Consider the following 25,235-nt stretch of genomic DNA (forward strand, 5'->3'; position numbering starts at 1 on the left):
AAAGGTCATTAGTGAGGAAAAACTGAATGAATGAAAATGCCCTTGGGAGAGTTAGGATTCTGGCAGTGAGGTAGCTACTGACAAGCAATGAGTTGAGAAAACAGGAGAAATTTGTTTTGTTTGGGGCATTTATTGTATTTTATTTGTCGTATTTCACATTTTGTGGAAGGACACATAAATGTTTGGCTTGGATTTTCTGTTTACTCACTTCTAGATGTTTTGGGTTAGGGAGCAAAGTATGGCATATGTTTAGTATGTTATTGTAATCCTTGTATGTATTCAACTATCCTACTTTTATCCATCTTTAAACATCTTCTCCGGTGTTATGTTCAAACAAGAACATTTTTTTTTCAAATATCATGATTTAACTTTGGAAAGTTTATCTAAATATCTGATAGTAACTGGAAGAGACATAGCTTTCCTGTCCAGGATAACTTCCAAATTTTACTTGAACTTGTTACTCTTTCTCCTTTCTTGTAACCACAGCTGCTTGCCTTGATTCTGAGATGACTTATTTATTGATTTATTTATGCATGTAGTCCTGGGCACTCTACCAAATGAGCTATATCCCCAGCTAGCCCTGGGTATTGAACCTAGGGCCTTACAGTGCCACTGTCATGGCTGTCATGGCTCAGTGTTGTAGTGCTTGCCTCCTATGCACACAGGCACTGGGTTCAAACCCCAGTTCTGGAAAAAATAAATAAATAAATAAACATTTGACAAATGTATGCAGTTACTATTCAGCAACCCAATCAAAATACAAAACATTTTCATCACTCCCAAAATATTCTTTCCTGATGTTTTACAGTAAATCTCTTTTCCTCACTCCTAACCCAGGTCAACAACTTGGTAAGGAGTAGTACCCATTTTATATGTGCTTGTGATTAATATGCTAATATTAAGGAGTTTGGGTTTAAGTTTTTGAGGGTAATTAGTCAGCAGTTTTAATGTATTAGATGTTGTTATTAAGATAATGCTAGCATCCTATGAATCCAGAAATGTTTCTTTCCTTATTTTTCTTCCAGATTTTCTTTTGTAACTTTTTTTTTCTATAGATTGAAAGATATTGATTTGCCTTCCCAGCAAGATTCACTAGGAAATTTTTAGCTGCTCTATCCATGAAAAACTGTCAAGTTGAGTGATTTTCCTGCTGACAGTGAATTTGTTCTTTGTTATGTTCATCATGGAGCTTTTATTCTACACTGCTTCTGTAAAGTGCTCCGTGATCAAGTGCCCATCTTTTTTGTCTACATGCATCAAAAACACTGGCCTCAGTTATGGATATCTGTCTCCAAAACTTGTAGTGACAAATATAATGATTAAGTGGAATAAATTTCTTAGATATTTGTAAATATTATCTGTTATTTTCTGTGATATTGTTTTGTCCTTCAGCATAATGAAAAAGAATGGATTGATAAATAATGTGCCTATTGCAAAAATTTTTTCACGGCTTTTCTGTATCATTAATGTTTTACCACTATAGAGTAATGCAATATCTTAAATATTCAAATTTACTTATTACCAGTTCAAAGACTTGCAACTGTGTGGTAAAATATTATTCCCACATATTCATTCCACCTCCTAGGGGTGAGCACTCATTCCTTTTCCGTGAACTTCTATAAGTTTTGGTGAGGTGATTTTTATTCTGGGCCATGTACTATCTTAACATGTACAACAATTTTTACAAGAAAATTGGTTTTTCATAGAACAGCATGAAGCAAAAATAAATATAGAGAACATTTAAAAATATGTTGTAACTGCCATAAATCTTCACTTTCAGAAAGGCAGAAATCTACTTCAATTTTCAAGCTATGTTTTAAACAACTAACAATGATTATTGACATTTTCAGATGGTAACCAAGAATCTATCATTTTGACTAGAAGCAGAAACAAACTTGGCAAGCACAAAACCTATTACTGCACCTTTAATAATTCAGATATTCATTTCCATACACTTCAGTTCTTTCCATGATTCTAATACCCCAAAGAATTATCTACAGTGCCTTATATTTCATCAAAATAGCAGGTATGCTTAGTAAAAATCAAAGATAAATGGCATGGCCCGTTTTTGTTCAACAAAGACAATTTATTTTTGTAAGTTATACTTGAGATTTACTGTCCAGTAAGTTAACTACATTTCTGGTAAGTTAACTACATTTACTACAGTTTAGTACTGACAAATTAGCAGCCTTTATTGCTACTAATCACAATCTACCAAGGTACAAGTAGTAGTCATTTTCCCATGTTTTGTTTTGTGGCCAGGATAACATGACTTTTGGCACCCTGTGAACTTTTGTAAATAGTCTAGTATATTTGAAATAACAATTATATGAAGATATTATCAACTTGTACATTCATTTATATTTAGTAAATGACAGGCAAAGTCAACCTAACAAAAAAATAAAAACATATCATGTTTACCCTTTATGGATTATGATATACAATACATAGTTTGGTTTAAAAACTTCAGTAGAATTGAGATAATTCCATATTTTGCTTTAATTGTATAAATAATGTAGATGTAATTTTCCATTTGAACTGCCTATAATTACTCAACAAATATATGTTTCCTAGCCACTAAAATCCCAGAACTTTTGAAGCAGTTTCTCTGTGTGGATGTTTAAATAATATGATTCATCTTTCAACAATATAACCTGCTTGAATCACTGCAGTTCTTGAAAAATGGACATCAGAAAATGGACATACTTTATAAAATATACATTTTGTCATGTTTCATCTTCTTTGTAGAGAATTTGGCACTGGGAGAGGTCGGTCTATAACAATGTAGATAGTGACAGAGCAATACAGTGTAGTTTTTTTCAGGTTTCTTGACTTCAAGTCTAATATTTGTACCATTATAGTTCAATTGGGGAAGAAAAGAAGTCATAAAAACACTTCCATCTGGCATTTGCCAAATGGAAACAGAGTGAAAATTTCACTGCGTGACACAAATCCGGTTTAGAAGCCCATGCTCTGACATCAAATGAGTTGCTTAATAATTTACTGTGTGTAAATAAACCTTGGATACATTTAAATTCTCATTCTTTATTAACTTATTTATACAAAATACTCCTAACATGTCTTGAAAGTTCTATAGTGTGTAGTAAAGGGATTTTAAAATTATGTGACAAGGAAAACCACACTTGGTAGAAATGATTCTTAGGTCACTCACTTTATGTCTGTTATTTTTTGCAAATAATAGACTTTATAAACTAAGTGTCCATTTGTTTGGATTATTCAAAATTTTTTTCAAGGATAATTTAAGATAAATATCCTTACAAAGTCTCATCAAGGCTCATTTTATTTTCTAAAATTTGAATTGAACTCAAATACAACACCATGGTGATATAAATTTATCCATGGGATTATGGTTTATTGTAAAATCACATATCAATGGTCTAGGATGGACTTGAGTATATCTGAGCAAGTTCTCTGCATTTGTGCAAAAAAAAAAAAAATGTTGATTCTCCAATGGCATCACTCACTCTCATATGTCCTTCTACCATTAAACCCTGTACTTCCTTTTCAGGTTCTTCCTTCTCTGCCTTTACCACAGTATAAATTCTGAATGGTTTCAGAAATTGTGGATGAACAAACACAGACTCTGGGTAATAATTACTGTCTTTTTTGTTGTTGTTTTAATGCAGGCACTGAGATGAAATGCTAACAGGGCACATTTCTTGAGGAATCTGGGTTAGGGCGATGTTGGTTACTGATCCATTACAGGTTTGTAAAGCTCTTTTCCCAAGTGCATGGACATCACAATTTAGGGGATTCCACATCATTCTGAGATTTCACCTGGAAACCCAAAGTCTTGACTAAGGTTCATCCAACTTGGTTGAATCCAAACTCTAATTTTCAATCCAAAATGGTTCTAAAACTATATACTCAGATCATTAGCTTTCCAGCTCCTCTGGTCTGCTGGATTTACTGGAATTTATTGCCCTCCCATGTACAAGTTAGAAACTAGTCAATGGTGTGAAGAAGAATTGGTGTTGTGATCATTTCGCTTCAATTTTCTCTTCTCTAGAATAAATAAACACATTTGCTACCGAAAAGAAGGAAAAATAGAATGGAAGAGAATTTCTCCACCTATTTTCTTTAAATCTACCAATTGGATAAACCATCCTAGGTCAGAGAGATAAAAAGAGAAGAGAGAAGTCAGTCATGATACATTAATTGAATTCCCTCCAAAGGGAAGAGTAATCAGGAAATGAAAATGAGTGTTCCTTCCATCAGAGCTTGTAATTATGACACAAGAGTGAATAATGAGGTATATGCAGGGTAAGTTTTATTTCATTGTAAACTGCATTCTTTTTTTCAGAGAGCTGTCAGGTGTTCATCAACCCTTTACCATAAAAAAATTTTTTTTCTAAATTACAAAATTAAGCCTTTTTTAGCAAAATTTTTACCTTGGAAAATAAAGAAATTTTTAAAACTTTATTCATGCTTTAAAGAATGTTGGCAGCATAAACATGAAGTGTGTTTTTGACAAGATTGGGGAAATAATAGAACATCTTATTTTATTCAATCCATGATGCACTTTGAATAGATAGCTAAAATGAAGGAAAAAAGAAATGTTTGCCAAATGCATATGCTTTGGGAACACTAAATTGTCATCATTTTCCTTCAGTAATTTGATACTGTGAAGAATGTTTATCAGAAATGATATAAGAATTAATATGTGTATGATAATTATAAGTGCATTACATTTTTACCAAGAAAGTAGAAAGACAATTTCCATTGTCAAAATACATATATGAAACTAAAAGTGATTTTGAGAAAATAAGGAAAATTTTCTTAGAACTGTTTAAAATTGGTTTGTTTGTTCATTCAATCAATGTTTACTTTGTAACAGACACTAAGATAGGTACATTAGTTATGATCTGTGACCAAATTATTTTTCTTATACAATTATAAAATATTATATTTAAATCATTTAGAAAATTCTAAAATACAATTATATAGAATTTGTAATCAAGATAATAAAAAGTGAATTAAATAAATATTAATATTTATTTTACAGAAATAGAAACAATTAGAAACAAAAATGGTATCAAGATAATAGGTTAAGATAATATAAAGGTTAAATACTCCACTTAAAAACTAACTGCTGGACTTTCAATGTCATTCTGAAAGCTCATGTCATTTCATCCGTCTGTATTTCTAGGGATATATGAATCTTGACACCAAAGGCATACTGAAACCTAAATGCAGGCATTTTACACAGATTAGACATGGATGTTGCTGTGATTTGAATGATGCTCCTCCAAAATTCATCTTGAAACTTAATTCCTGACATAATAATATTCAAAGTAGAGCATTTGGGAGGTTGTTAGGTTAGTGAGGGCTATTCCCTCATGAAAGATTAGATTTTTAATCAAATGGTCTTCACATAGCATTTGATTTTTTGTTTCACTTTTGCCCTTCCACCTCCTGCCCTGTGAAGACACAGTGATCCTCCTGCAGAGGGCTCAGCAACAAGGTGCCATCATGGAAGCAGAGACCATGCACTCACCAGATATCATAACCTTGATCTTCAGAACTGTGAGGAATAAATTTGTGGTATTTTTTTATAGAAGCAGAAAATAAACTAAGACAGATATAAAAGGATATCAAAGAGATTATCAACCGAAAACAGTAATTGAGATGCCATTTTAAAAAGTACTATCAGTATTCTTGTCCTATCATAGTAATAAGCACAAAATATTTTCTTCCAAGGTGTTTTAGTTTAAGGGTGTTATATTGTACCCATATTTTATTCCATAGTGGAGAGAGTCATTTGACTCAAGTCATTAGTTCAAATGCCTCCTGCATTTCTATGGTGTCTTGTAATGGAAAGAATAAAGTACTTCAGTGAGAGATAAGTGCCGTTAGTAAGTCAAATATAGAAAACATTTTACAGAATTAATAGAAGGAAACAAATTTTGGCCTAACTAATTGATAAAGATTTGTTCCTATTACGTATTGTTTGATGCAGATATTGACAAATTCCAGACTCAGATATTGATAAATTCCAGACTCAGAAACTAAGTATGATATAGGTATTGTTATTAAAATGTCCCATGATTTAAGAATGAAAGCTTGGAGGAATCAATGATAAGACACAGGCAAGAGGATTACGAGAACCAAAAAGATACATCAAAAGAAATTTTGAGATCAGGGAAACTATAGATTTAGGTGGTTGAGTAGTGTCATGTGTTTTACCTTTGAGATTTCAGTTTTATTTAATCAATTGTTCAATAAGTATTTATGAATGTTCACTATGTTCAAAATTAAAACCAAACCAAATGCTATGAGATAGGGGTTCAATGGGGGGAGGGTAAATTCTTGGGCCTTCATTTATAATTTATTGCTGAAAGTCATCTTCTTCTCCCCTACTCTTGCAATGTATGGAATGAACCTTTTCTTACTCTTCTATCCTTAATTAAATCAACCATAAACATCAGGTGTAGGACCATGCCTAGAAATTAAAAAAAAAAAAGTCTCTTGACAGAAAATAAGTTTCTTAAAGAAATTCTAAAAATACAGGACTTCTCCACTCCTAGCCATGTAATAAAAAGCTGGACAATTTTTTTTGTTGGTGGATCATTTTGACCATCTCTAAGCTATGGCTATCCCCTTCACCTGGAGAAGTACCCTCACAAGCCCCCATTCTGCCTCTTTTCTTGTGTGGATTAAAGCTTTGCCTGTATACTTGACTTGGTGTTTGTTTTTATTGACACCTAGTCAATAGTCCCCACCACTGGCATCATTACCATTAAGAAAATGCCATACAGATGGTCAAAATGATCCACCAACAAAAAAATCGTCCAGCTTTTTATTACATAGCCAAGAGTGGAGAAGTCCTGTATTTTTAGAATTGAATACAGATGCTTCTTGATTTGCCTTAGGATTTATCCTGATAAAGGCATTTCAGTTTGAAAATATATGTTGAAGATGGATTAAATACACCTAAACTTTCACACCATCAAAAAGTTCAAAAATTAGGTAAGTTGAACCATCATAAGTTTTGGGTCTGTCTGTACAATATACATTTAAGAGCTTTTAAATAAATCAGATAATTACTCAAACACATAGTAACAAACTATGATTATAATATAAAACAAAGTGCCCTTGCTAGGTAGTAGTTAGCAATGAGCAGTGAAATGTAAACCAATAACAGAGCAGGGACACAGAGTTTCTTTGAAATCACCTTTAGTGAACAATCAAGTAACTTGTTGAACAACAATAGGTGTACTAACTCTGAAAATAAACAGGTGGAAACAAAGGGAGCCAATTAAGAAATGTGACAAGAAAGAAAGATCAATGAGGCTAACTCTTGACAAGGTCTACTGAGGTCATTGTAAAGTTAGGATTTATGGCCATGGGTTTCTCAGTGTATTTCAGAAGGGAAATTTCATTAATAGCACAGGCATGCTAAGATGAATGTTGCCTGGTCACTGACCCAAGCACTTGCTTTGACATAATATTGACTTCAGCATGAACCCTCCTGGAATAGGATGGTCAACAAGACAGTTCCATAGAGGACCAACTAGGGTCAAATACTCCTCTGCCCCATGTGAAGGAGGAGATAAACACCTGATTGGTAAAGACTGTGAAAGATGGATCCCAGTTCTTCCTGTAAGTGAAAAAACAGTAATAAATTTGGAAGCAGCATTGTTTCCTTGTTATCCTCTGCTCAAAGATGACCTACTCTCTTTTTTGAGAGTAACCTCTGTTTGACCCTTATATTGCTTTCACTTATAATGAAGTTTTCCTGCTTGGTTTCATATCTAACTTTAAATTTTCTTTCATTGGAACACAGAACTGAAGTTTGTAGCTTCAGCTCCCCACTCTCCTGTGATACCATGTAGTATGAAAGAAAAGGCGTGAAGATAACTTCTTTGGTGGGCTCTCAGAATATGCCCTTGAGTGGAAATGATGAAGTAAAGGTAAATATTATTGAGTGGGAGGGTACAAGGGGCACACATTGAAACTTGGGAAACAGTAGATGTCAGTTCATGACTATCTTGATAGCCATGGACATCGTTGGATTTTTCCCAAAATATTAGAATCCATCTAGAGACTTTGAGCAGGAAAATTGCATGTTCCAGTAATAGCTTCACTGTTACTTCTAGTTGCAGTATGAATTTAATGGGAGCCACAGTGAAGGAAGGGAAGAGCCTCCTCAGGACGGCACAATTTACCCATATCTGAGATGATGGCTGCTTTTACTATTTACTAGCAGTATTGTCAGAGAGAAGTGGGTGAAATCAGGAGATAATTTCTGATGGGATCTCAGCTGGGTTAGTTCTAGAAGAGAGAAAATCATGAAGATGACTTTTGACTTTCTAGCTGGAGCAGGCACATGTTCTTTTTTTTGCCAATTATGGTAGTTGAGAAAAAAAGAAGGAAAGGCAGCTTGCAGCAGGGGAAGTTGAAGATTAATCACTGTTATTTCTCACTATTATTGAGACTTTCATTTTAGTTTTTTTTTGTTTTTTTTAAGTTGTTATATCTCTTTAATGTGAAATAGTTTGTCATTCTTTGCCTTTAATAACCTTGACATTTTTTTTAAATTTTTTATTGTTGGTTGTTCAAAACATTACATAGTTCTTGATATATCATATTTCACACTTTGATTCAAGTGGGTTATGAACTCCCATTTTTACCCCGTATACAGATTGCAGAATCACATCAGTTACACATCCATTGATTTACATATTGCCATACTAGTGTCTGTTGTATTCTGCTGCCTTTCCTATCCTCTACTATCCCCCCTCCCCTCCCCTCCCCTCTTCTCTCTCTACCCCCTCTACTGTCATTCATTTCTCCCCCTTGTATTATTTTCCCCTTTCCCCTCACTTCCTCTTGTATGTAATTTTGTATAACCCTGAGGGTCTCCTTCCATTTCCATGCAATTTCCCTTCTCTCTCCCTTTCCCTCCCACCTCTCATCCCAGTTTAATGTTAATCTTCTTCTCATGCTCTTTGTCCCTACTCTGTTCTTAGTTACTCTCCTTATATCAAAGAAGACATTTGGCATTTGTTTTTTAGGGATTGGCTAGCTTCACTTAGCATAATCTGCTCTAATGCCATCCATTTCCCTGCAAATTCATTTTAGAATACAAGAAAATAAGATATAAATATTTAGGAGGTTGCAAGGTACAAGGACTTGGCACTCAAAGGGAGATCAGATGTGCAATGTTTGAAGTTTAGGGGTTGAAGATGTGTAGTAAGGGACTCAGAATTGAACAGGAAAGACCTGCAAGCTTGTAAGGAAGAGACAGAAAGATTTAAGGAAGAGAAAGGATCTAAGAATCTGAATGCAAATCTGAATGAAAACCAGGGAGGGGTGATTTCATAGAATGAGACATTATTTCTTCTTATCACATATTTTCTTAAAGTCTCAGCAGCTTTTGAAACAGCTACCTACTCTTTCCTGGAGAGGAGAGAAAGGCTTGATAAAGGTAGGAGGAGAAGAGATTAAGCCTACAATTGGAGGGGCTGGTCTCTAGAAGAATGAAGCACTAACTCACAGATAATAGGGAAAATGAATGGGCAAAGTAAAACGAATGGTTGCTAACATATGCAGGAGTGTAGACTTGATGGAAAAACAAATCACGGAATGACATCTGTCTTGCCTGCCAGGCGTCCTTCCTGATTATTTTGGCAATAGCACTTTGAGGAGTGCCACCACTGGGAGTTTAAATGAGCTGCTTGCACTCTCTCTGACATCAAGGGAATGTGACTACATTTTTTATGGTAACCAAATTATCATACACCCATGGCCATATTCATGATGCACACCTATACATGCAAATGATTTCTTACTGGTTTTCAAGAAAAAAATGTGTGATTTACTCAGCAAAATTAGCAGCAAACTATGGTCAAACTTCCTATTCCAAAACTCAATTACTATTTCTCCTTTTCTGTTAACTTACATTCTATTTCAGTTTCTGCTCTTTCTTGCTACCATAGTCCAAAATCTGGACAGAACATCCTTTGCTCTCAGGACTCTCTGATCTTTCCCCCAGAGTCAAAGGTTCACTGAGTGACAATCTCACTTAGCCCCTTAGTCTATGAAGTCCCAGAAGGCAGCACCCTCAAGAATCCAACAATAAATTAATCCACAGGAAAGCAATAACAGGCCTGTCTGTCAGAGTTTTTCCTATGTTAACTGCAGTCTTAAAAGTTCTTAATTGGGTTCTGAGATTCAAGGTCTCTGACTGTTCATTGCTAGACAAACTTATTAAAACCTTTATCTGTTATAATTAATACCAGATCACACTGTCTTCTACTCACTACTTGATGTAAATAAGCACAGTGAGTTGAATTCAATATTATCAATGTATACAAAAAAATTGTTAAATATGCCTTTTTCCACAAATCCATCTTTTAACATTCACAACAATGTATGGAAAAGGTCTTACTATCATTCCCTTTTACAGATTAGCAAATGAGGTGTTAAAAATTAGGTAACTTGCCCTGTCATGTACCTATTAAGTCAGTCAATTAATTTTGAAATTATTCAAGTCCTGATATGGTAAATTGAATAGTGTTCAAAAAAAAAAAGAGTGGTTATAAGTTCAATTCACCCCAGGACAATAACCGGATACATTGGTATATGTTCAGATATTCAAGTATCAGTTTTAAGTACTTGTACATTGAAGATAAAATGATATAGCAGCTAAATTTAGTGAAGCATGGATTTTAACCATAAAACAATCCTTTAGCAGGTACAATTGAAAAAAGAAAAAGAAAAAAAAACTGCTTCTCCAATTATTGACAGCCACCAGGAGGGTGCTTACATTTGAATTACAGCATGTCAGTTTTATTTTCTAAGTTGCAGGAAAAGTGCAGATTTTAATTAAGTTTAAAGTGTCCACCAGGAACAATAATATTATATGAGACATGGTCAATTGCATGTTAAGAAACATGGCATTTAGCCACTGTAGCCATTTTTATAGCTACTAGAGAAAAAAAAAAGAGTGAAAAGCAATATGATCTAATGTATCTCTCATTCAGCAATGAATTATTGTCATTTTTGCATATGTATTTAAATTATAATGGAAAGAGTAGGCTGTATACAGATTACAAGCATGATTAGATTAAGTAAATAATAGTATTATATAAGTAATAATGAGGATTATTGATTATTATTTTACTTAAAGCAAATATGAAAACATATTTGTTAGCACAAATTTTGCATAGTTCTCTTTAATGTGTGTGTTCTGAGTTCTATTCATATATTAAGGTAATAAGTATTAAAAATTAGGTATGTGCTGGGATTTAGGATACCAGAGTTGAAGAATGTAGGATCTCCTGACTTCAGATGGAGGAATAAAATATTTTCTTTTTCTAAGTAAACTCTGAAGGACATTACAAACACGATTTAGAATACAACAACTAGGCCAGCTGAGACAGGGACCCTTAATTATCATTTACTGGTTTTCCCCTCTAGTCATTTATTCTTTCAGCTATTTGTTTATTGATTCCACCAAGAAATAATTACAGTAACAAATAGGAACCAGGTACTTTCTTTTCCCTGAATTATGTTAGTTTTCTTAAGGGAAATCAGACATGTAACACAAAAATTTAAATCTAGGGAGATAATTTTAACTTTGCCTTTTAAAATCAAAGGAGATATAAGAGGCAACACTTGATCCAAGTATTAAATGAGTAGGAGTACAACACTCAGCAGAGAATTTCAGGAAGTCTCCCACATGGTTCAATTTACTTCAGCATATATCAATTGAATGACTTCATTGCATAAATATTTTGGGGATATTATTATCAGGGAATACAAAGAAACAAACAGTACTTACGTTTTAGAAATGCAGTCTATAACATTAATCAAGCAAGTAAACAAGTAAGTGAAAATCCTGTGAAATATTAAAAAAGGAAGAATTAATTATTCAAGTGGCTGGACTAACAGAAGGTGATGATGAATATGGGTTTCCCTTGCAGTGGGGGGAGGACATCCAAGAAGGAAAGTCACCCAGACTGGAAATATAGGGTAGTGTGAGATGACAAAGTATTCTAACCTGCTGGAGGACCATGTTCAAGGGAAAGAGCAAAAGACAAGAGTGTAATAGAATCTTGAATAACTTACTAAGAAGCCCTGAATCATTGGCCAGATTATCAGGAGCCTCTAAATTGAATATACTCTGCAAGGAACTGGGCATAAGATAATGCATAGCAATGCCTGAAGAAAAATGTTTGTCTTCTGATCATATTTGTTTCATCTTATTTTCTTCTTTTGGGTATATTTTATAATTTCTGAAACATGATAAGTCATGTATATAATTTATAAAGAAAAGAATACAAATACCTTGAAGGGAATTGAAGCTGATGGTTGTAGATGATGGGGGTTCATACAAAGAGAGAAAGTGATAAAGACAAACATTTGCTTTGGAAGAAAACACATAGTTAAGACAGCCATAGGGAGGCTAGTTAGCAAACTGGTAGACTCAGAAGAACTAGTAGGGGTGTGAACTAATTTGGATTTATTAGAATTGGAGATAGATTTTAAAGCATTATATTCAAGAAATGATCAAGGATGCAAGTAACAGTCTTGATTGACTAGATAACCAGCTCATTCTCTGGCCACTTGTCAGGCCCTGGACGCTCTGGGCCACAAAGAGTGCTGCATTCAATCCTCTTAGTGATGAGCAGGTTACGATTTTTCATATAAAAATTAGGTTTAAAGAAGTTAAAAATTTCATCAAAAGGTACGTAGCTGGAAAGAGGCAATTCTTGACTTAAAACAAGGTTAATAAGACACTAGAGCTATAAGTTAATAAAACTCCAGAGTCAAGCAGTTAATCACTTGCCTCTGAAGGCAGAAAAGTCAGGAAGGAAAAGGAAAGCAGGAAATTGATGCAGAAGACAGGGGTTAGTATGAGAAAGTAAATTTTTCTAAGGATTTTCATCTATATCTTGAATGGTGTTGAGAAGTCATGAAATACATTGTCCAGGAGATAAATATTTAAACTCATCACCTAGTGATTCCAAACATAGACCAGAAAAGTTCAAAGTTCTACAAGTTAAGGGTACATTACTAAGAATTATGATTCTTATACTTATTTGTATCACGTAGAACCATGAAACAGTCACAAACTTAGATTTGATAATGAAGCAGCAGTTGAAAAATATGTATTTTGAAACACAATGCCAAAAAAAATAGACAACAAAAGTCCAATTATATAATAATTTCCAGTTTGGGAAGAACTTTAATATTTGATTGTAAGTATGATTTAATGAAAATATATCACAGTTTGCTAAATTAGTTCAATGTCATTTTCAAGAAAAAAAAATGCTACAACTTTCAACAAAACTAAACAGAATAATGGAATTATTTCCATTTACTTATAACTCAAGGTTTTTTTCTTTAGTATTATCAAAAAATTAGAGAGATTCCGAAGTTAAAAAGACCACCCTAACAAACTTGGCAATCATCTTTTTCTTTGCTTAAGAAGGTATAATTTTCAAGTTGGGTGAAACTCTTGGGATGCTACCAGTGGCATTTTGATAGAAGAGGGAGTTAATGCTATTGAGGGACCTCAAAATCACCTTCCTCCTGATTATCTTGGGGTTTTAGAGCTCTTGGATATTTCTATGTTTCTTAAAGGGGATGACTGCTGGTGGTCAGAGATATGCAGATGTGGCAATCCTGAAGGACTCAAATGACACTCAAGGGAAGCAAACAAGATAGTTTTCTTTAAAAATGGTTTGCGGTTTTTTAAGAGATTTTAGGGAACATTCCACAGTATTGATTGAGGTAAAGGAATAGATATGCAAAATACCAGATACCATGAAAAAGGAAGTTAAAAAAATAAACCTATTTAATATTAGACAATTAGCAATTACAGCAAATTCTGACAAATAATGCAACCACAAATGCACACATACACAGAGTCACACACAAACTGCCCGCATGGTGTGCACATTATTGTTCAGTTATTCTAGAGCTAAAAGTAGAGAGAATTTAAGGAATCCTGTTTCACCCAATGATATGTTTATCCCAGAGGATGGAGATTATAGAGGATAAGAAAGCTCGTTATAGTTCTTATTTCACAGATATGAAAGGCAAAATTGAATTTCTTTAAGCACAATGTGGGCATATTGTAACATAATAGTAATAATATTCTTACCTACATTTCTTATTTGTGGTTAGTTAATGCTCGTTAGTTAAAATCATACACTCTAAAATGCTTTCTTCCCTTTGAAGCAACAGATTTCATTTATTCCTGGCAAATCATCAATTTGTATCCCTCTTGAAACCCATTCTTAATATTTTACTTGATTAAATATTAAGTAATTTGAAAATTGTGCTAAACTCACCAATAGTGACACCTATTGGTGGGATGTAATTATAAAACGGATATTTTTTAACCTACAAATAAAAATAGTTAACTTTATTCATAAATTAGAATTATTGTTAAAATTTTGATGTTTATTGTGTCATCATAAGGGTTGGAATATTGTTAATTCTCAGAATAAATATGCCGAAATGATCCAATTCTATTAATTTCGATATAGTTTTAAGCTTTAGTTGTATCACCATAGCTAATGTTTCTTTTCTATCTCATGGGAGGACGTTATTTGTACGATTCATATCAGCTGTGTTTTGGCAGATTCCGCACCTCTTCCCCAGTTTTTCCTGGGGATGAGTGATTTCTAAATGCAATTAGATTATTGCCTTATTTACTCATTCATTGTAAATGAATGGAAAGAAACGTTTCCTAGTGAGAAAATGCCTACAAATAAGAAACTCTTCATTTACTTCCAATATCAAAGATAAATAGGTATATGATATTGGTTGTGTTAAACTTTAAAACACAAACTACTGTAAAACATACTGTATAGATTACTTAAATTGCTATAATGTGCCACAATCAAGCTCGAACTTCAAAATGTAACTATGGTATATATAGTAGATTTTTGACATACACATATTGTTATTTATGTTTTGCTTTGTTTTAGGAGCCTCTGGTGAGAACTTAATGAAACAAATATGTGCAGTTATATTAATTGCTTTAATTAGTTCCTCACCTGTATTTTTAATTACATTTGCAAGGAAAAACAACACAGAGTCAGATACAGTCGCACAAACTTTGTAAATATATCTTTTACTACTCATTTATTAGCTGAAATAGATTTAAGCGTCTTTATCAAAGAGAAATTAAAAGACACTTCCTAGGGCCAATAACAGAATAGTTAAGAAGTGATGAATTAAGCAAGATCAGGAAAAGATTTTCTATGAGATTGGTGGTCACAATATTGTACATGCCTGCATCCCAGACACTACACTCATTTCTTCCCTGGTTCATTCAGTCTTGCTTCAAAATGTTATTTGCTTAGTGAGGGTATCTCAAAAAACTGGCCATTGTATCTGGTAAGAATGCATTCCTCTATATAACTGCCTTCTCACATGTAATTTTTCAGAATATATTTTGCAGTATATCCAGTCAGATGCTATGCAATAGTTTTTCAAAATATAGGTTAGTACTTAATTTTAATACTTAGGCAGAAAAATATTCTGATTGGAATAGTTGAGTAGAAATATACCATAATAATTTGGAGGAGTTCTCAGGATCTTTATTGAAGGAACAGTGACATTACTATTAAGTACAGAATCAACACCATCAGATAGGGATTTACACATAAAGTATCCAAAATTGCTCTGGGAAAAAATGTTTTAACAACAACAACACATAAATTGTGCACAGCATACTTCTGGTTTAAATTTTTAATTTTTCCCCTCAGAACAGCTTCTAATAGGGCCTAATATGATGTCTCTCATCCTAGGCTACCATTTCTAGTCCAGTTTGGTCTGAACTGGTAAGACCCTGACAATCAAGATAATCCTTGATAATTTTTTAGAAAATATTACATATTTTTTACATGTTAAGGGTGACTGCAGAGGATTTTTTTCATCCCGCTTCTATGGAGGCTTTGCCTTTTTCAAACAACCTGCCTTACTGTTGAACATTATCAATTCAAGTTTCTTTGGATAAAAGACACAGAAAATGCCTTTTCCTAACTTAAAGCTAACAATTTTTTCCCAAAGTCAAAAGAAAAATATGAAAGATATTCTATCGCTGTTATTTCTGAATTGGTTGGGAGAAAAATCAGATCCCAAATAAACCACAACACACACACATACACACACACACCAAAAATATTTTTTTTCTGAAATTATATGCTACCCTGCCTATAAGTAGAAATCTTATCCCTACTATATTCTAACCATATACAGATTGTTTCTAGGGTATTGTTGATAGTGTTGATACTCCTGAGAGCTGAATAACTATGTTCAGCAGCCTTAGAAGTGAGAATAACAAGAATAATTTCCCATTATGCCGTGCAAAAAAAAAGGAAATAAATTGTTTAAGTATGAGAAATAAGACAGATATTTTGTATTTCATAGCTAACGTTTGTATAGTACTATGATTGCCTATGCTCTAGGCAGGATAGTGGACCCTTCTTCCTCTAACTACATCTTGAGTGGCTCAAATGCTCTCAGATGTAAATCTTTCTCCATAATTTTAAACTCTACAATTTCAGCTAGCTTCCTTTTTTCATTTCAAATCATGTATTTCTTCATTCTTAAATATCTTCTATAGTCTATATGTCTGACTACCTGTTCATGTTACAAGTATGAAAACAAACCCAGTAAGTACTGATATAAGGCTACAATGAAATCAGAATTCAGGGACATAAATAAATGAAAATATGTCAGTTTGATCTCAGTAATAATGGCTTTGTCTTATTTAACTTTATTTAGGCAACACATAGATAGTGTTCTCTATCCTATTAGTTATTTGAAAAATTAGTTATTTAATAAATCAGTTATTTAATAAACTTAATAAATTATTAGTTACTTAATAAATTAGTTATTTATAGTTAATTAAAAATACATGGTCATGACTGCTGAAATAGAGATACATATTCAACACTATTAGAGCACTGAAAAAGAACCAATCAATTGCCTAGGGTTCCAGGATAGTTTTCACATTTGAACTGAAAGGTGAAGAGAAGTGTAAAACAACTATGCTAGACATGGGGGAAATAATGAGACACTTGTTTTAGAAGACAGGTGTGTCCTAAAATGCTCAATCAAATGACACCTGAAGGCACAAATTTTAACTTTTGTAAGAAACATGTTGTTTATCAGATAGCATGAGGAGCTTCTTGGCCTTCTTGGTAAGTCAATTCACAACCTAAACATTTCATCTAGATGATGTAGTGGTCTCTGATACATAATGAATAATTAGGTTTTTGATGCAGTACACAGAGGGTGAGAGAAAATTGAGTGGAGATGCTCAAAATAAACCACTATTTATTATTTTGCAGTGAATTCAATACAAAAATCAATGAACAAATTCACCTGTGGCTTGACATTTTTAAAAGTTTACATACTTTTTTAAAGAGAGAGAGAGAAAATTTTTTAATATTTATTTTTTAGTTTTCGGTGGACACAACATCTTTATTTTATTTGTATGTGGTGCCGAGGCGAGCGTGCTACTGCTGAGCCACATACCCAGCCCAAAAGTTTATATTTTTAAAATGTTTATTATGTATGTATTCTTATCCAGTTTAACACACATGTCAAACTATATTTCAGGCCCTTATGATTTCTAAAAGTTGAAAAGAAGTAACAATGGCCTTACAAAGTAAGCTTCATAAATAGGATTTATAGCTTAGGGTCACAAGTTTTTGGCTAATAAGGACAGATTTCTTTTTATGCTAGTTGTACATTCTAACTTGCAGAGTAAAAACATGCCTTAGTAACAAAAATTAATAAAATGTATAATTCATATGTTTAAAAAACTCTTTAACACAAATTTGTAGATGCTTAATTTTACCAGCTCTAGACAATTAAAGGAGAGTGCATAAAAAAATAAGATGTATCTGTTAAGAAAATTTCAAACAGAAGCAAAACATGGGGAAATGAAGATTGAGAAATTCATGATTAAAATGGCTTAGAGGTTCCCATTGCATTTAGTAGGAGATAAAAGTAAAATTCACAGCAGTTGATTCTTGAATACATATCATACTAAAACCTACAGAAGTCAACTAGTCAGGAAGTCACATCTCTCATGGCACAAGGATCACTCAATGCAATTTAAACTCAGCCATCTTGTTGGGATGGTAGTTTCATAAACTTCAAACGTTGAAATTATGTAAATTATGTAACTGGTAGCTAAACCTGTGGGATTCTCATTTCTAAACAATTTTAGCATTGTGTAGACTGATTTAGGGTAATTGTTATGTTCCATAGGGTTGCACAAAATTCCCTAGTTGAGCTGAAGGGTAACACTAGGGAGTGAATGGGCAGGATGGTGGTGGATCCAGGATGATACCTTGTATATGATGAGACAATGCAGGCAGCTGCCAGGGAAAGTACTCAAGAAATGATACTCTTCCTTTATTTTATTTGTTTCTTAGTTTATTTATATACCATTTTTCCCAGAAAAAAAAAAAGAAGAAAACTAAATTAGCTTGAGAATATGCATTTGTATCTGCAGGATTATGAAAAGATGAAAAATGAGAACACTAGAATATTTAATGAGAATTAAAAGTTGGGATCAGGGAGATTAATGTGGAGTCTCTGTGCAAATTGTGGCATAAATTTGTGAGTTTTTTGCAGCAAGTGCAAAGGAGAATATGTTTACTTATATGGCTGAACATTTTTCATATCTTAATATTATTTGTATCAGAAGTAGTCCGAGCATTCCTAACACTAGCCCTTAAGATACATATTTATCATATAAGCAAGACTGTGAAATGTAGTGAAGTTCCTCAAATCCTGTTTCATGAAAAGGGAAGTTACATGAGGAATAAAGGTGAAGTATCACATGGTGGCTTACTTTCCTAAGTTTTCTGGTTCTACATCCGAGAGAGCACCATTTAAAACAGTTGATCAGCAATTCAGTAGTGCATATTTTAGGAATGTACCCAGGTCATTACAAATGTGGTTCATACATATGTAGTTAATAATGGGAAATATGCTTTGTCGCTGAATTTTTGCATTAACTAAAAATCTGCAGCTGTGGAAAAATAAGCTGAGTTTTGATTCAACCTCAATTATAAAACTATCAGAGTCACACTCAAATAAATGCACATAGAAGTATTCTTGATAGTACTTCAAAAGATTAGCAATATTAACTTTTTTGTGAATTGTGTACATCCATATATCTTCTATTAAAAATATAAAAATTTTGCCATTCAAATATTTATATGGTTATCTCTGCATTCATTCACTCATTCGTTTAATAAATATTTATGAGAGCAACTACATACCAGGCACTATTTCAAGTGCTTGAGGTATAGCCATGGACAAAACAGGTAAAGATCCCTACTTCCATGGATATTGCATTCTAGCAAGTAGATCATCAATAAACAACAAATAAAAATTATGAGTTAAAGATTTTTCATAAATACTGTTGGAAAACAGAAATAAAGCATGATTAGGAGCAGGGCTGCAAAATTAAATAGAGTAATTACAGCAAGTCTCACACTGAGGAGATGGAGCACAGAGTGGAGGACAGACAGTAAGAGGGTGTATTCTGGTAAATGTCATGCAATGCACAGTAAACAAGGTGATATGGCTCTCAGGTAAACATGCTTGTAATACAGGCCATGTTTCTAGAGTTGAGTCTAACAAGGAGTAATAAGTCTCACACATTGCCTAGGACACATTTATTCTATATATATATAAATGTACTATCTATCTATTTATCTATATCCAATTTAAGTAAGAATTACAACTTGTCACCAGATAGATATGTTTCTAAGAACACTAATAGCTCTTATGACCTCTAAAAACTAGTGTTTGTGAAATAGGTAGATATGAACTAAACATATATATCCTTACACCTTTATAAGATACCCCCAATAACTTTTAATTTAAAAGGTACGTGGCAAAAAAAACAAACTTACATGGTTTAGTCATAAAGTTAAATAAAATGAGCAATAAAAATTAAAATTTCTGGTGTAATGACAATTCAAACTAAATTATATCCTATAAAGTTTGCAAAAAAGTGATTTCATAAGAAATATAATTAGTATTTAGAGGAATTATCATTATAATTTTGAAGTAGGCTTATACTTGTGTAAAGATGGCACATGATTGGCTTTTTATTCTGCCATCTTTGCTCTTGTTATTACATATACTTTCCTATCACTTTATCTTTCAATGCAATTCATAAAACCTTCTATTCAAGAGTAATCAAAATTAAAAATCAACAGTGTTCCAAAAATGCATTCCAGTGTATTGTTTACAGCATCCTAAGGTTGGTGATGTATGTCTTCCTAAATATGCCATTGGGTAAATGGAACTGTTCCCTCTACAGCTGCACCTGGCTAACAGGAGTAAGCAGAGGTTAAGATCTACCCTGTACTCAGCAAGGATACAAAACATTTATCTGTCAAAAAACTTGTATGCATAATTGCCGCGACCCCTCGCCGGCAAGGGAAAACACGACACAGGATTCTTCTTTCAGCAGTTTATTCAGGCCTTGATTCATGTATCATCTTCTAGTGACCCGTCGCCGAGTGCCCAAGCACAGCCTAATAAAGCCTCCAGCATACCAATCTTAAGCTGCCATGTGGACCTTTCTCATAGGGTGGTAAGGGATTGCGTGCCAATTCTCCATATTAGGAGTTGTTTATCACAGGCCACAGTGGAAGCCGGCGCCATCTTCTAATGGTGGCCACGGTCTAATCAGAACGGCTCACCACAGTTCCCCCTTCTGTTTTATAAAACAATGCAGGCGAAAGTAGAGGTCCTATCCTACTGTGCAGTAGTGGCTGCAATGTATGGTTCAGTCCCAAGGAGGCGCCTTCCCCAGACCTGATCCCATATCAGCCGACGCCTTTTTTCATAGGGCGGGGCGTGGACGTCAAACCCGCATGCAATAGGACATGCTTTCCTTGAGGTCCGTTGAGGGATCATTCAAGTGCAGTGCCTTGCCTCGCATCCTGCATCGTGACGACGGCGAGAAGTAGGATAACACAGGTAGCCTGGTAGTAATGACAAGATTTGAGTTGGCAACACAATCCCTAAACCCCAGAGGAAGGTAAAAGGTCTACAGCCGAGAAGAAAGACCAGTCCTGAAACCCATCTGCGTGCAATGGTAACAAGACCTGCAGAGTGNTAATTTGTCCCAGCTAGGAATCGTAAGACTCCCTAAAAAGGCAAACCAAGGAGCCGCTATATCAGCTTCTCTCAAAAACATCTGCAAAGTGCTCTGCTTTACCTTAAGTCCTTTTGAACGTAGCAACCCGTCTAGGGCCAACAAAATTGGGCTCGAAGAGGCAGTGCCCATAATGTCTCCAAAGATACAATGAAAGTAAAAGTACAAATCCCCGCTCTCTCCTTATTTACAGGGGAGCGTCCTTTTTTCCGCTCTCTCTTTATTTACAGAGAGAGCACCCCACTATTTGCTTGCGGATTCCCACTTACCTGGGAACTTACTGGTGCACCACCCTGACTGCTGAAAGTTCTGGATCCTGGGTTCGAGGAATATAATTCCACGTCCGGGCCACCAATTGCCGCGACCCCTCGCCGGCAAGGGAAAACACGACACAGGATTCTTCTTTCAGCAGTTTATTCAGGCCTTGATTCATGTATCATCTTCTAGTGACCCGTCGCCGAGTGCCCAAGCACAGCCTAATAAAGCCTCCAGCATACCAGTCTTAAGCTGCCACATGGACCTTTCTCATAGGGTGGTAAGGGATTGCGTGCCAATTCTCCATATTAGGAGTTGTTTATCACAGGCCACAGTGGAAGCCGGCGCCATCTTCTAATGGTGGCCACGGTCTAATCAGAACGGCTCACCACACATAATATATAAAGAACTGAATGACTCACTAATAAAACTACACAGAATCATCAAAGTATCTAAAATATCAAAGTATCTTTAATGAGACACTACATAAAAAAACAACGTATAGGGCTGGGGCACAGTGGCAGAGCACTTGCTTAGTATGTAGGAGGCACTGGGTTCAGTCCTTAGCATTGCATAAAAAAAATAGATAAAATAAAATAATATTTTTTTAAAAAAGACTTAAAAAAGAGAGATGGACAGCAAGTAAGCAAAAGAAAATATGTTCAACATCATTGTCCTTTAGTAAAATAATTAAAATTATAACTAAATATCACTACACTCATATAAAAATGTCAAAAAATTTAGAAACAAAACAATAGTGTCAGCAACATGACTACAAAATTCTGGCAAGGAAGCAGAGCAACTGAAACACTATCTCGAATATGCTGATGGGCCTGCAAAGTGGTACAACCACTTCAAAAGACTTCTTGGTGTTTTCGTATAAAGTCAAACATATACTTACCATAAGATCCAGCTCTTTTTTTTTAAAGAGAGAGAGAATTTTTAATATTTATTTTTTAGTTTTCGGCGGACACAACATCTTTGGTGTATGTGGTGCTGAGGATCGAACCCAGGCTGCACACATGCCAGGAGAGTGCACTACCGCTTGAGCCACATCCCCAGCCCAAGATCCAGCTCTTAAAATGTAAAAAGGAAAGTATATGTCTATACAATTGTTTATAGAGACATTACATATTACAGCCCCAAATTGGAAATAACCAAATACCCATTAACTGATAAATGCACAGTTAATTATATTTTATACTATAGAAAACTATTGAGCACTATAAAGAAACACATAGCTTACACATGCATCAAGCCACACATTTTTGAAACATGCATCAAGCTTGACGAAAGAAGCCAGATGCAAGATTTCACACTATATGAGTCATTCCAATGACATTCTACCAAAAGGCAAAACTATAGAAATATAAATCTCCTCAATGGTTATTATGGACTGAGGATAGGGAAAAAGATATGATCATAAAAGTTATAAAAGGAAACAATCTAATGTGATGGAAACATTTATATTCTATATCTACACTCAGGTAGTTTTCTACATACATTTGTCCCAAATGGCCAAACTACACAACCTAAAAAGGGCAGATTATGTTGTCAGCAATTTATAACTAAACAACCACAGTTAAAAAACAACATCCCTTCTTTCAAAAAAAAAAAGTCATATAGTTTCTATTATGTATGATAAAAATGTGCTGAAAAAGAAATTTAAAAAGACCTCAAATATTGGAATGATGGAGTTGAATAGTTTAAAATTATTAATTATGAATTCTCCTCAAACTGATCATGAGATCAAATACAATCTATCAAAATCTCAAACTCATTTTTTATTTTGTTTTTCCAGTGTGTATGGGAATAGAGTGAAGAGATTGACAAGCTGGTTTTTAAACTTATAAGGAAATGGGAAATGTAAAGATACTTAGAAGACACTGGAAATAATGAAGAACAACAGTGGAGTATGTACATTTACAAATATTAAGAATTACAAATCTATTGGATCTAATCAATGTGGCATTTATGCTAGGATAAATAGACTACATTTGTAGAATTGAGAATCAGGAAAAAATCTATACATATACAAAATAGATGACTGCAAAATAATGCAAATAGTTAGAAAATGATGACCGTTCCAATTAATATTACTGGCTTAATGGAGATATACTTATGGGGAAAAATATCTTTGTCATTATCTCACACCATACAACAAGTAATTTCAAGGTGTCTTATAGTTCTAATGTGAAAGTTGAAACAATAAGGTCTCATAAGAAAGCACAGGAAAATAGCTTCATATATATGTAGATGTTCCTTCAACATGATACAATAAGCATGAACAGTAAACATGTTGATAATAACAACATAAAATCTATAGAGTTCTATCCAATAAAATGCCTCATTAAGAGAATGCAGTGATGAGTTCACAGTTCTGAGCCACATACTCAGAAGATTTGCAACATATATTCTGCAAAATCTCAAATCAAATATATCTGCAAATTATGAAGAAAAATGCAAATAAATTAACTAATAATTAATTAATTAAACTAACTAATACAAACTAAGGCCCAATAGGGTATAAAATGTTATTCAACACCATTAATCATTAACAATATGCAAAGTCTAACCCTAAAATGACAAAACAAACTGAATAACCTGGACTAATTTAGAAACTCTTCAGTAAGCATTAGCAATGATACAGAGCAACTGGAGTTTTCATAACTTACTGATGAAAACTTTAAGGTATTTCATACCCCATTGATACTAATAATAGGAGAACCATAGCATCAAGAGAAGTAAAAATGGGACAATTTTCTTGCACAGAGATGAAAAACAAAAGTATTAGTGTAAGGATTCATTAAAATGCCTGACACAATTATCTGGTAACAACTCATGTAAATAAGAGTGATCAAAAATATTTCTAAACGTTACATGCACACTGATTTGGCGTTTTTCAAATACATGAATATACATAGGGGTAACTATATACTTTCATACTTATATTAATTCTTGTTAAGTATAATACTCATAATATGTATTAAGTATAGGTATTATAATACTTAAAAAGCATATGCAAGTACATATAAAATGTATGTAAGTATTATGCTTATAAAATATATATGATTTATATATTTATATTTATACTTTTATATAAGTCATGTATATTTTTAGTAGTTCATCTGTAAAACAAAGTCTTCAATTATGTAAGCTTACTAAAACCTAATAAAATCATTCTGCTACTGCTGCCTCTGGCAATAATTTCAAATACTCTGACTCTATAGAGTTAGAAATGGCCATGCGTTATTCACCTAAGAAATAAAGGAATTGTTTCAACAGTTTGTTAATCGTGTGAAAGTTCTACTGAGCTATGTTTAAAATCCCAGGATAGTGATCAGTTTATCTTTGTGTAATATATTCTTGAAGCATAGCTAAAGGCAAGTTAGTATTTTATTCTTATGAGGATCTAAACATTATACATCAAATGATTGGTAGGCAGGTACTTTATTCTGACAAACAGATCTCAAGAAAAAAAAAAACAACAGAAGTGTGATTAGAGGAAATTCCAAGCTAGATGGCCATAATTACAACAACTAAAAAATGATCACTCATCAAAATGACCTTCACTTAATCTATGTGAGGAAAAACACTCACTATGTTATATTTTCTAAACTTTCCTTGCCCTGCTTTTATAAACTGTATCCATTACAAATATAGTCATAGAACCAACTTCTTGTATCTCACAGAAAGAAAAAATCTCTTTGAATCATGTCCCTAAAAAAAGTAAAGGTTTCAATCATTTGTGCATCACATGATAACTGATAGCTGTACTTCACTTTCTAAAAAT

The 25,235-nt window shown here is 33.7% G+C and overlaps 1 long non-coding RNA gene across 2 annotated transcripts; it reads left to right on the forward strand.

The window, feature by feature from the left end:
* Positions 1 to 3,525: 3,525 nt before the first annotated feature.
* On the forward strand, positions 3,526 to 24,965 carry LOC125620219. Of its 2 annotated transcripts, none has more exons than XR_007351813.1 (4): positions 3,526 to 3,608; positions 5,450 to 5,547; positions 7,808 to 7,934; positions 23,244 to 24,965. It is a non-coding gene; the product is annotated as an uncharacterized LOC125620219 (long non-coding RNA). The 2 variants fall into 2 exon arrangements; XR_007351812.1 differs by lacking the exon at positions 3,526 to 3,608 and adding an exon at positions 3,668 to 4,284.
* The last annotated feature ends 270 nt before the right edge of the window (positions 24,966 to 25,235 follow it).

This window comes from Marmota marmota, unplaced genomic scaffold, assembly GCF_001458135.2.
Source record: "Marmota marmota marmota unplaced genomic scaffold, marMar, whole genome shotgun sequence".
Taxonomy (NCBI): domain Eukaryota; kingdom Metazoa; phylum Chordata; class Mammalia; order Rodentia; family Sciuridae; genus Marmota; species Marmota marmota.